The 13,223-nt window shown below is 36.6% G+C and overlaps 1 protein-coding gene across 3 annotated transcripts in view; it reads right to left on the bottom strand.

The window, feature by feature from the left end:
• LOC126764069 (uncharacterized) overlaps window positions 1–13,223 on the bottom strand; it is a 378,237-nt gene that overhangs the window by 74,190 nt on the left and 290,824 nt on the right. The window contains exon 2 of one of the 3 annotated variants that reach the window (XM_050481837.1): window positions 11,783–12,384. The exons of 1 other annotated variant lie outside the window; for it this stretch is intronic. The gene's annotated coding sequence lies outside the window, so the exon portion shown is untranslated. Of the gene's footprint in view, window positions 1–2,084; window positions 12,385–13,223 lie in introns of those variants that run through there. One more of the 3 variants, XM_050481836.1, reaches the window with a different exon arrangement.

Below are 13,223 nucleotides of genomic sequence, written 5' to 3'. Positions count from 1 at the left end.
CCCCAATCTCGTGATCGTTTTATACGCCCTACACTGAAATCTAGGCAACAAGTGCCAAAGTTTAGTACAAAATCTGATTTTATCAATAAATTTGACACAGATTCAGACTAAAACAAGCCTGACATATGGTTGGTTGGTTGGGTTGGGTTTGGGAGGAACCCGAAGAGCAGCCACCTCCACGTGGTGGGTTCTGGGTGACCAATACAGGTTAGCTGAGAGCTGCAACAATTTTCACATTGCGCTGTGGCGCGCCGCCTTTTCGCTCGTATCTCGGGAACGGTTCGTCCTACTACCATTTCGGTAGCAAATGACGTGACAAATAACTTTTGTTTTATACATTTTGCCATGAGATGCGTATTTCAGGCGTTAGGTAGACAATTTCACGATTTTAGGCGAATTTCCGAAATTTCAAGGCCGGAGTTGGGGTTGAAGATGCAATCCGATCTCAAAACAAAAAGTTGCATTGGAATCAGGAAGTACTAAGGCAACTTTTCCGCACTATTAGAAATCCCGAATCGAAAAAAGTCCGGAATCGACCCACCCTATTAGCTATTACGCCTGCTTGACCTTTGGTTTTGTATCTGAGGTGATACAATTTCTGCGCTTGAGATAATTTAGGATGGTTTATGTACACAGCTGTAAACATGTTCCGGAAGGACGGCCACTGTTCATAACCGCCATGAAATATATCTGTGTCGCATACTGGCACTTTAAGGTGAATACCTGAACTTGCCTCTTGGGCTTCTTTGTGGCAGCTCTACCTGCTGTTGTGGAGTAGGTGTAATTGCTCTTACTAGCTTTAGTTGATCAGAAATCATTGCTTTTGTGTCTTCGAACTGGTCTAGGCAGTGGTCAAACTTGGTGTAAGGAGAGGATTAAAAATTCTTTGGTAGATCTGAATCATCAGATTCTACGATTGCGTCATATGCCGCTTGGAGACGCGTCTAAAAATTGTCTAAATTGTCTTTTTTGATTTCTAATACCGACTCAGAATTATCTTGAATCGGTGAAGATGAAAATCGAGTATCGTATCAAACTGTCACTCTCAGCAATGAATTTGTTATAAGAAATATCTTTACCCCTCTTTAGTTTTGTAGCACCTTTCTTTGAGCGTGTAGCTTCTGCCGGTGTACATGGACTTTTCTCGTCTGCAATCATTTTTGGAACTTTTAGCAACTGAGTTGTTTTAGATTCCTTTGAGTCTGAGCTCATTTAAAAAATATACAGAATCAATTAAAACGTCTTAGAGAAAACTAGACTTGTAGCTGTTTGGAAAAAGTTTCGTATAAAAATGTTGAATAGAAGACTCTTTTGTACGTAAGAGTTTCAAAAAAATCATTAAACCAACCGATTTTTTTATAAACCAAGATTTCACAAATAGTTTTGTGTATATATGTATTTATATGTTTGGACGAGAACTCTTTTGAATAAAATAAGAGTTTTGAACGAACTTGATATGACAAGAAGCTTTACGTATTTGATAAAATATGTAATCGCAAACTCTTTTAAGTTAATAAGAGTTTAGAACGAAATGTTTAGACGTGAACTCTTTTAAGTAAATAAGAGTTTTCCAAATCAAATATAATGTTACACGTACATATATAGAGTATCGCTTAAATTTGATTTAATTATTTATGGTTGACCGGAAATATTTTATATGTATTATTTTTCTGCATATATTTGTTTTAGAGATCACTGCACTTTGTACATATGCATGTATGTACATATGTATTACGCTTTGGTTTTTTACACAATCCTGCTTGTTTTCGTTGATCAAAAATCAAGGGGTATTGCGGGAAATATGCCAATGTGGACTTTGAATATATTTTATACGCAATCCTGCTTGGTTTTGTTAGCCAAAACTCAAGGGGTATTGCGGAATATATGCCAATGTGGACTTTGAAGCTGTGAGCGTATCTACATATGTGACAATACACTTATGTACAAATATTTAAGTATTTTATAAAATGTTTTATGTTATTTTAATTATTGTCTTTAAGTTGCACCCGATGTCGACAGGGTATATTTTTACAGGATTTCGTATGTAAGTTAAGCTTTTTAGTTATTAAATAACTAAAAAAATATAATTTTTTTTAGCGGAGCTGCATTGGGGCAGCGTTACCGCGTATCTTTATTTGAGTTTTCAAACTGAACTTAGCTTAACCGAATTACAATATTTACACTTAATTCTAACTTTAATAATTATAAGTGGCGTGATTCATTTCCACGAATCTTATTCTGCACAACAGGTAGGGCAGACGCTGGCCATGCACTTTCTGGTGCATTTCGGTCACACGTGCCGGAAGTTGCAAGCCGATACTTATTAGTAACAAGTGCTGTGTTAACTCTTCCTCCTTAAATCGATTGTCCCCAATCGGTGTTGCTCGCAGGGTGTGCCGTTGTTATTTGCAAAAAAGACCTTTCCGCACGTTTACTACGTCCTCTGCACTAGATTCAGGTGACAAATATACTTTTTGACGATTTTTATATAAAAATGCTATAACCATTACAATTATTACAATTATCATTACATCAGAACTTAAGCTAATTACTGAGGAACTGTCGCTTTTATTTGACAAAAATTCAATATTATTCTCATGCTGGAGTTGTTTCACATATAAGGTTTCCAGTCTTAATTCTTTGTTAGTAAAGTTTGTATTTTCTTTAATTTTTGTTATTACATTCGGTAATACAAAGGATTCATATACTTCCTTTTTTACATTAGTATATGATCTGTTAAATACGCTTATTTCGCAGTTTTTAAATTTTATTAAAAAATTTCCTCTTTGTTTTATATTTTGTTTATTACAATTTTGTGTAATTTTTGATTGGAAATTTTTAAATATTAGTATGCCTGGTAGCACTTCATTTACAGATTGCTCATTACAAATTCTGAGCTTAGAAGCTGCTTCTTCAAATTTTAATATATTTGCTAAACATTGGTCGTTCTCTTTAATTAAATTTTTCTCCAGATTATCCTTAATTTCTACATTGTACATATTATTATCTTCATCTACTAGTACATCGTATTTGTCTAAAACTAATGATTTATTATTCTGCGCTGTTTCTTTAAGTTCGTTTATGTAATTACTTACTGTAACGACTGTAACCGGATGCACGGATGCTATAATTATTAATACTTTACAATGTTATTCGTTAGTTATGTTAATTACTAAAAGCTCGACAATGTTAGAAGCTACATTATGTTAAGTTTACATTTTTGATCATTTTAAATTCACCACAGTTTCACTCAATGTTTGAATAGGTTGCTAAAGTATAATAAATTATTAATATTTTGTGCATCTGTTCTTTCGCTTTTATGCAATTGTGTAAGTGCGTCGCTAATTTCTTTTTCGTCGTCGCTGTCCACGGTACCTGCTATGTATTTTAATCCTTTCCCTATGATATTAAGGAGACCTCGTTTAGATTTAAAATGTGGGTGTAAACCTTCTAGCTTCGCTTCTAATAAAATGAAATTTTTGTGAGTTGTGTCAAGCAATTGTCTGTCCTCGAAAGTAGTTGTCTTTAGTGTATTAATGTTGTCCGAAATAAGTGAAAGTGTTTCCTCATATGTGGTTAAGTTGATAAAATGTAGGATTTTATCATAATGGTTGATTGTCCTTACTTCTCCTGTCTTTATTGGTAGATATAAATTATTGTTTGTCAAGTCCTGAACGTCAATTTGTTGGGTTTTTGTAGTGGGTGCCAATTTAATAAGGATGAGGTAAATTTGTAGGTTCTCCATTTCGAGGTTTTTCCACCTGCAAGTAACTTTTTCTTCTTAGCATTGTTTTATGTTGTTTTTGTGAACAATCCTGCCTGTTTTAGTTTTAACGATGGTATTATAATTCTGCGCGACAATTCCTTCCTAAATTTAGGTGATAACTTAGTTCCTAATCTCTTATTTATCTTAACAAAAACTTCATCTCCTTCAAAATATTGTTTGGGTGGCGTTCGGTTTTTATTGTGGTAGGAAAGATCTGCCAATTGCTTTTCCTGAAGCCTTTTTTTCGTTTCTTTTCTTTCTTCTTCTATTAGCCTTTGGTCGCTACTGACCCGTCTTCCGAAGAAGATTTCAATGGGTTTTTTGCCTATCAATAATATATCTACGTGAATTATTTGTCCAGGGAAATTAGGTATGGGTGTGGCTTGTAGCTGTGGCTTTGATGGGTGGCGATCGTACTTGTTCTCCTTACAAGTAACGCATTTTTTTATTACCATATTTATTTTATTCGCCATACTTGGAAAATAGAATTTTTCTAAAATTTCGAATTTTGTTCGCAATAATCAGGTTCGGTTACTATATGACGGTGGTAGGTGGGAAATATGATTTTAAATTGATATGTTTACGTTACATCCTTATTTAAAAATATTTGGTTTTTAAACGCGTTAATTGGTGCTTCTACGCAGTAAATTAAATTGTGGGAAAAGCTATCATCCGAATTTGTCGCTATTGATAGCGTATGTAATTCTGATTCTTGGTGTGGAATTCTTGATAGTGCGTCGGCCACGACGTTTGTTCTACCTGGTTTATAGTGCATTTCATTACTGTATTCTTCTAGTATTGCTTTCCAGCGTTTCATCTTGCTATTAGCATTATTGTTGCTTAACGCATAAGTTAATGGTTGGTGATCGGTGAATATTTTTACTCTGGACGATCCATACAGATAATTACGAAATGAATTCAATGCCCAAATTATGGCTAACATTTCTTTTTCGTTTGCGGCATAGTGCTCTTCGGCTTTGCTTAATGTCCTAGATAAAAATGCTATTGGTCTATCTGACTGAGACAATACTGCGCCTATGGCGAAGTTGGACGCATCTGTGGTCAGCTCAAATTCTTTGCTGTAATCCGGATACGTGAGGATAATATCCTCTGAGGAGAGGGAATTTTTTATTTTTATAAAAGCTTCTATCGCTTCCCTATTCAAATTTATTTTTATGTGAGTAGATTTATTCTTTGACGTACGACCGTCTTCCCCTCTTAAAAGAGATGTTAGGGGTTTTGCAAGTTTATAAAACGCCGATAGTACCCTGACATGTCGAGGAAGCTGCGAAGTTGTTTTAAATTTTGTGGTTGTGGAAAGTTTGAAATGGCTTCAACTTTTTTTGGGTTGGTTCTTATGCCAACCGGTGTGATTACATATCCTAAGAATTCTACTCCTTTTCTGAAAAATTTACATTTTCCTAACTGCACTTTCATATTAGCGTTTTCTAATGTTTCAAACACCTTATATATATGTTTGAAGTGTTCCTCCTCTGTTTTGCTAAAAATAATTATATCGTCGGTATACACGTAGCAACATTTCCCTATGTGTTCTCTTAATATATCATCTAATGCGCGTTGAAAAATAGATGGCGCATTTTTTAGGCCAAATGGTAGTCGAGTAAATTCGCCCTTCCCATTGTTGATAGAGAAAACAGTTTTTTCTATATCAGATTTTTTTAGTGGAATCTGGTGAAAACCACTTTTAAGGTCGAGAACGGAGAAGAAATTGCTATTACCTAGTTGAGAGATTACTTCTGTAATTTCCGGAATGGGGTATCTGTCCGCGATCGTTACTTTGTTTAATTTCCTATAATCAATGACCATACGGTATTGTTTATTTCCTGCCTCGTCTGGCTTCTTTGGTACAATCCACACTGGGGAGTTGTACGGTGATCTAGATGGTCTAATTATACCATCGCTTAACAGCTTTTCTACTTGAGATTCCACTTCCTGTTTCAATGCTGCAGGATATGGATAGAATTTTGTATAAACAGGAGAATCGGATGTTGTCCGAATTTGTCCGACAACTTTTGTTGTATAGGTTAGCTTTTCGTCAGGTTCTGAAAAAAGCTTTGGGTATTTATTTACGATGTTTTCCATCGTGTGCATTTGATTTTCTGATCTGAGAGGTTTCCCTCATCTACATTAATTGCGTTCACTTGCTGTGAGGGGAGCTGTTTGAGGTGAACCTTAAAGCCGTTACTTAAAGTCATGTAATTTTCTCCAGTGTATATAATAACTTTAAATTCCCGAAGGGTATCATTCCCTAGAATACCGTCAAATGTTTTGAGAAGTGGCATTAAATAGAATTTAATTTTATCATTAAAGTTAAAAAGTTGAACATAAGTGTGTTCTCTGATTTCTAAATTTCCCGCAATAGATTTTGCAAAAAAGGGGTTGTCGTTTCGGATTTTTTTCTTTGCCAGCTCTGGCTTAACATAATTTTTACTGCAACCTGTGTCCACTAAAAATTTTAAAATTCTACCGCTCTCCGCCTTTACTTCGAAGTAGGAGAGCGAAGAGCTAATTATTCTAAAAAATGGATATCGCTTGGTTCACCAAATTGCCCGTCTTCCTGTGACGTTGTGTTAATGTGAAATGTTCGTTGCTCCTTCCTTCGCTGTTGATTCGGAAATTGTTGTGGCCTCTTGCCAAAGTGCTCACTTCCTTGGGGTCTGTTTACATAGTTAACGCGACGAGAATGTATGCTCGGGTCGACGTCCATGGGCTCTGGACGTGGCTGCGGTTTCGGAGGTCTTGAGGGGTTGTTATCGTAGTGAAAATTATTATATTGTTGTTGCTTTGGTAGCCAAGTTGTCCGCTGTGGTTGGGGTAAATGCGCTAGCTGGGGGGTGGCTGTGGAAAATTCCTTCTTGGAGGTAAGGGTGGAGGCTGTACTAGTCTTCCATTGTAAGCATGGTTCATACGAAAGTTCTGATTCTGTAGTTTTAAACAGAGGTGAAGAGCCTGCGGCAGGTCTGCCGGCTCTCGTATTCCTAATAGTCTAGGTGAATCCCCGTTAAGCCCTCTCATAAAAGTATCTAATGCTTTGTCCCTATATGCTTGCGTCAGCATGCGAAGGGATTCATTGCCCATATCGAGACAACCTAATTTATTTAGTATCAATGAAAGGTGGCTATACACCTGTTGATAAAAATCTGAAACTGTTTTATTTCCCTGGACCAATGTGGTCATTTGATATTCTAATGTTGACAAGTCGCGCTTGTCACCGTAGTGCATAATTAGACATTTAGAAATTGATTGCCAATCAAGTGGCGTATTGTATGCTTCCAATGCCGCATCGGCATTGCCTATTATTTTATTCCGTATTACGCTTAAAATTCCGTAATACTTCGGTGTCCCCTTTTGAAGTTCATATATCGCTAAAACTCGATCTACCCTTTTTTTCCACGAGTTGAATTCTCCTGGATTGCCAAAGAATTCTTTTAGACATTTTACGATGTCAGGTATCCTATCCAATTCGCCTAAGTTATTCCTATGTTCTATGTCTATAGTTTGGTCCGTAATGTCGGTTGCAAGTGCATTTGGGTGTAATGCCGCATGTACCACTTGCGGTCCCTGTGTCTTTACTATATCTGAAGCTATACTAGCTATGAGCCTGGACAGGCCGTCCATACTCAATTGTGTATTTTAGGATGTCTGAGGGGTATTAGGTGACGAATTGGGGGAAGGATTGGAGGGCGGATTAAATTATTGGGGTTCGCCATTTGTGTACTTTTAATATTCTTAGTAATATAATGATATATTGATATTCTTAATATAATATCTAAATAGTTATTATAGGCTGCTTCCACTTACAGGATTGTTGAAGATTCTGTTGTCGCTGCTACCACCGATAGTATTATTCCTATTAGCTGCTGTGCCGGATATCTCCACTTGCTGAGCTGCAATTCGCTTGTTAAATATCTGCCTTGATTTTTTCCCTTGCCTGCAATATGCATTGATTTTTGCTTCCACTAAATTTTGTTGCAATAAATTTAATTTACACTTTGGCGTATTTCGTTGCACGCACACACGTATATTTTCATCAATATTTAATTCACGCACACCGCTTACTGCCTTTTTCAGCCGTGATTAATTGGTCGCTTTTTATTTTTATTTATATTTTTATTGTATTTTATTAATTTGTGTTTTGTATTGTTTTTGTAGTTTGTTAATAAAAATTTTTTTTTATTATTATTTTTTATTAAAGATGAAATAATTTGTATCCCTGAACTTGCGTGTATTTTACGCTTAGCAAGTTGCAAGTCACCACACTCTTCAATTTGTAATTCTAAGTTTTTTTCTTAACTGTTTGCAGATTTAGTTTCTTAAGCAGTCTTTCGATATTTTTTAGTTTTCACACATCGTTAGGTTTGTATTATTGCTTAGTTCGTTCTTTCACTTGCGCACGCCTTTCTTCAGTTGTTTGGTATTTGTTACACGTGTGGTTTTTAGTTTTGCTTTAAATTTTATTAATAATATCTCCACGTTTTTATGCACATTGTCATAGATTTCTTAATTAACAGATAACACTTTGTGTGTCTTTTGTTTTTCACTTATTTAAACACTCGTGAATAGAGTTGGCTAGCAACTATTGCTTCCCAATTGTATAGGGTTACCAGATGTACTGATTTTATCAGTACGCGTACTGAGTTTTAGACCCCCGTACTGATATACTGATTTTTCAATGAAGTGTACTGATTTTCGGCGCAAACGCCTTTTTTTCGCAAACTCCAAATTACCAGATTTGTGCATTTTTTAAAGCGAATTCAAACATTGATTCATTTTCTGAAATTTTGAAAATTGCGCAGTACTTTTTTTCTATTCCCGAACACAATGCTAATTGTGAAAGAATTTTTTCTCTCATCAATATCCAATGGAGTGATGAACGCAATCGTCTCCTTATTGAAAATGTTCGCGACATGATTGTCACTAAATATAATTATAAGAACATGTCATGCAACGATTTCCATAAGTATGTATATAATGAAAACTGAAAATATTGATATGCTAAAAGCAATCGGCAGTGCCAAAAAATATGACCAAAAAAAATTGAAAATTGTACGATGCTGGAAGATAATTAAATTCTACCTATTTGAGACGCTGAAATGTGATCTATCTGTACCCTGCTCCTTTTCCTTTTACTTTTTTTTTTTTGCTTTTTTGATGGAGACGTACTGATTTTTCGCTGGGCCGATCTGGTAACCCCACAATTGTGAAATTGCCTAAAAATTTTAAGTTTCTTTATAACTATCATAAATCTATAAAATGTAAGACAAGTAATAACAAGTAAGAAAGGGCTAAGTTCGGGTGTCACCGAATATTTTATACTCTCGCATGATAAAGTGATAATCGAGATTTCATTATCCGTCATTTACATATTTTTCAAATACCGTATTTGTGTAAAGTTTTATTCCGCTATCATCATTGGTTCCTAATGTATACAGATAAGGCATCAGATGGAATTCAAAATAGCGTTATATTGGAAGAAGGCGTGGTTGTGAACCGATTTCACCCATATTTCGTAAATATGTCATCAGGGTGTTAAGAAAATATTATACACCGAATTTCGTTGAAATCGGTCTAGTAGTTCCTGAGATATGGTTTTTGGTCCATAAGTGGGCTAAGCCACGCCCACTTTCAATTTTTAAAAAAGGCCTGGATGCAGCTTCCTTCTGCCATTTCTTGCGTAAAATTTAGTGTTTCTGACGTTTTTTGTTAGTCGGTTAACGCACTTTTAGTGATTTTCAACATAACCTATGTATGGCAGGTGGGCGTGGTTATTATCCGATTTCTTCCATTTTTGAACTGTATATGGAAATGCCTGAAGCAAAAAGGCTTCAACTCTATAGAGTTTGGTTGACATAGCTATAGTAGTTTCCGAGATATGTACAAAAAACTTAGTAAGGGGCGGGGCCACGCCCACTTTTCCAAAAAAATGACCTCCAAATATGCCCCTCCCTAATGCAATCCTTTGTGCTAAATTTCACTTCAATATTTTTATTTATGGCTTAGTTATGACACTTTATAGGTTTTCGGTTTCCGCCATTTTGTGGGCGTGGCAGTTGGCCGATTTTGCCCATCTTCGAACTTAACCTTCTTATGGAGCCAAGGAATACGTGTACCAAGTTTCATCATGATATCTCAATTTCTACTCAAGTTACAGCTTGCACGGACGGACGGACGGACAGACGGACGGACGGACAGACGGACATCCGGATTTCGACTCTACTCGTCACCCTGATCACTTTGGTATATATAACCCTATATCTTACTCTTTTAGTTTTAGGACTTACAAACAACCGTTATGTGAACAAAACTATAATACTCTCCTTAGCAACTTTGTTGCGAGAGTATAACAAATATTAATGTGAGACTCTAAAAACTGAAAAATATTTCTACCTACTTTTTTTCTAATTCCGAAAGTAATTTTCCGCTCTTTAATTTGTGTACAATGTCAGTTTTGCCGCCACCATCCTGCCTGTAATAAAGGGATGGGCAACTTATTCCAGTGTGAGAGCACTTCAATATTAGCGTTTTTTATAACATTTACCGATATGGCCAGATTAGACAAAATAATAATTTTTTGGCATTTAAATTAAAACACCCAAGATTTAGTACCAATAAAATTTACTATATAGTGGTTAATTAATATATAGAGAAACCATTTAAATATTTTCATGGTATATTAAAACAACTGACTTTTGATCTTTTAATACAAAATAAAAAGATTTTAATGATTTTCCATTGAAAACAATACTGTGATGCTTGACATTACAAAACGTTTCATCAACTACATTTAAACTTCACAAATTCATTTAATTTTCATTGTTTTACATTTTTATAAGTGGTCTTGAACAATATAACAAATCCTTCCATTTACATATTTTTTTGGTCAGATTTCAATCTGGCCATCTCTCGTTTAGCAATTGCTCTCTCACTTCCAATGAGAGATAAGTTGGGCATCCATTATTTCTGATTCTGCGATGAACATCAAGTTTCGGAGATTTTTTCGCCACTTTTTATGCCCTTCCTTTCGTAAACTGTTTTTCTCCTCATCTAGCCCTCGTTCGCACTTTGCTAACTTTGCAGACTAAAAATTTGACCATCCCTGATTTAACCCATACCATTATTCAAAAATTAAAATTTTGGTATTCAAATGAAAATAAATCTTATGCCGAACACTGTGCTGCTCTTACAAAACAGTTCATGGATACAACTTACTAATGTTTTATTCTCCAACCGAAAAATTGCATCAAGACGAATGCAAATAGCAGCAACTGAATGTGTTGTCGAGAATATGTGGACTACATTTTATGGCGAAGGAAATAAAAAAATCACCCCTTAAAAGAAGAAACTTTACTAAAATTACTTCGAACTATTAAAGGCAAGAAAGAACCCTCATCTCCTGGTAAATAGTTGTTTTGCGTTTCACTATTGATTAGGCGTCATGACAAACTTGTTTGCGAGAAATTTATAGCAAGTGCTCGAAAGCTACACATATGTATGTACTACACTGTATGCAATTTTTATTACTGTACTTTTAATACATGTAGGCATTCTAACTGTCAAATCTATTGCATTTCTTTGCCAAATCTGTATGTTGGACATCTGTTATCACAAAATGATTATGTTATTTTCGAAAGAGCGGTGGGTCAGTAGGTTCGAGCTGATTTAGCGCATGATTTGAGCTCTTGTACTGTTTAAATTTGTATATGAAAGAAAAAGTTTTTGTGGAAAATAAAAAAAAGGAGAAATATACGTTTTCTTTCTTCTTCTTTTCTGGCGTAGAAACCGCTTATGCGGTTATAGCCGAGATAACAACAGCGTGCCAGTCGTTCCTTGTTTTCGCTACATGGCACCAATTAAAGATTCCAAGCGAAACCAGGTCCTTCTCCATTTGATCCTTCCAACGGAATGGAGGAATTTCTCTTCCTCTACTTCCCACGGCGGGTACTGGGTCGAATACTTTCAGAGTTCGAGTGTTTTCACCCATTCGGACAACATGACCTAGCCAGCGTAGCCGCTGTCTTTTAATTCGCTGAACTATGTCAATGTCGTCGTATACCTCATACAGCTCATCGTTCCATCGAATGCGATATTAGCCGTAGCCAATGCGCAAAGGACCATCAATATTTCGCAGAACCTTTCTCTCGAAAACTCGTAACGTCGAGTTATCAGATGTTGTCATCGTCCATGCTTCTGCACCATATACCAGGACGGGAATAATGAGTAACTTATAGAGTTTATTTTTGTTCGCCGAGAGAGAATCTTACTTCTCAGTTGCCTAATCAGTCCAAAGTAGCACCTGGCGGCTAGAGTTATTCTGTGCTGGATTTCCAGACATTATTGTTGGGATTGTAACTGGTTCCAGGATAGACGGAATTATCTCCGACTTCAAAGTTTTGACTGTCAACAGTGACGTGAAAACCAAGTCGCGAGACCGACGACTGTTTGTTTGATGACAGGAGATATTCCGTCTTGTCCTCGTTAACTACCACACCCATTTGCTTCGCTGCCGTAACCATTCTGGAGAATCGCGCCGTCAAGGCCAATGATATCAATATTATCAGCATACGTCAGCAGCTGTATACTCTTATAGAAGATTGTACCTCCCCAATTAAGTTCTGCAGCTCGAATTATTTTCTCCAGCAGCAGGTTGAAGAAGTCACACGATAGGGAGTCACCTTGTCTGAAACCTCGTTTGGTATCGAACGACTCGAAGGGGTCCTTCCCAATCCTGACGGAGCTTTTGGTGTTGCTCAACGTCAGTTTACGCAGCCGTATTAGTTTGGCGGAGATACCGAATTCACAAATCAAGGCATAAAGGCAGCTCCTATTCGTGCTGTCAAATACAGCTTTGAAATCGACGAAGAGGTTGCGAGTGTCGATTCTCCTTTCACGGGTCTTTTCCCAGATTTGGCGCATGGTGAAAATTTGGTCAGATGATTTGCCAGGTGTAAAGCCACACTTTGTAAGGCCCAATCAGTTTGTTGACGGTGGGCTTTAATTTTTCACACAATACGCTCGACAGAACCTTGAAACATTCTCCTTATCACTTCTTCGCCGCCGTGTTTAAATAGCTCTTCATGGTCGGGCAATGGAACGTCGTAATCGAATGTGAAATCGGTTTCGCCTTCTCCTGGTGTTATGCATTCACTGCCATTCAGCACGCTGGAGAAGTGTTCCCTCCATAATTTTAGTATGCTATGGGCATCGGTTACTAGATCACCTACTTGGGTTCTACAAGAGTATGCTCCGATCTTAAAACCTTCTGTTAGTCGCCGCATTTTTTCATAGAATTTTCGAGTATTATATCTGTCGGCCAGCTGGACAAGATCTTCATACTCACTCATTTCGGCCTCTCTCTTTTCCAGTCTGTTTTCCCTCCGCTGCGACACGGCATTCCTCGACGTACCAGCTATTCTTTTGCATTTTCTGCAAAGCAATG

Source organism: Bactrocera neohumeralis, unplaced genomic scaffold, assembly GCF_024586455.1.
Source record: "Bactrocera neohumeralis isolate Rockhampton unplaced genomic scaffold, APGP_CSIRO_Bneo_wtdbg2-racon-allhic-juicebox.fasta_v2 cluster09, whole genome shotgun sequence".
NCBI lineage: Eukaryota > Metazoa > Arthropoda > Insecta > Diptera > Tephritidae > Bactrocera > Bactrocera neohumeralis.
The sequence above is the reverse complement of the archived record's forward strand: the minus strand, read 5'-3'. Positions and strand labels throughout refer to the sequence as shown.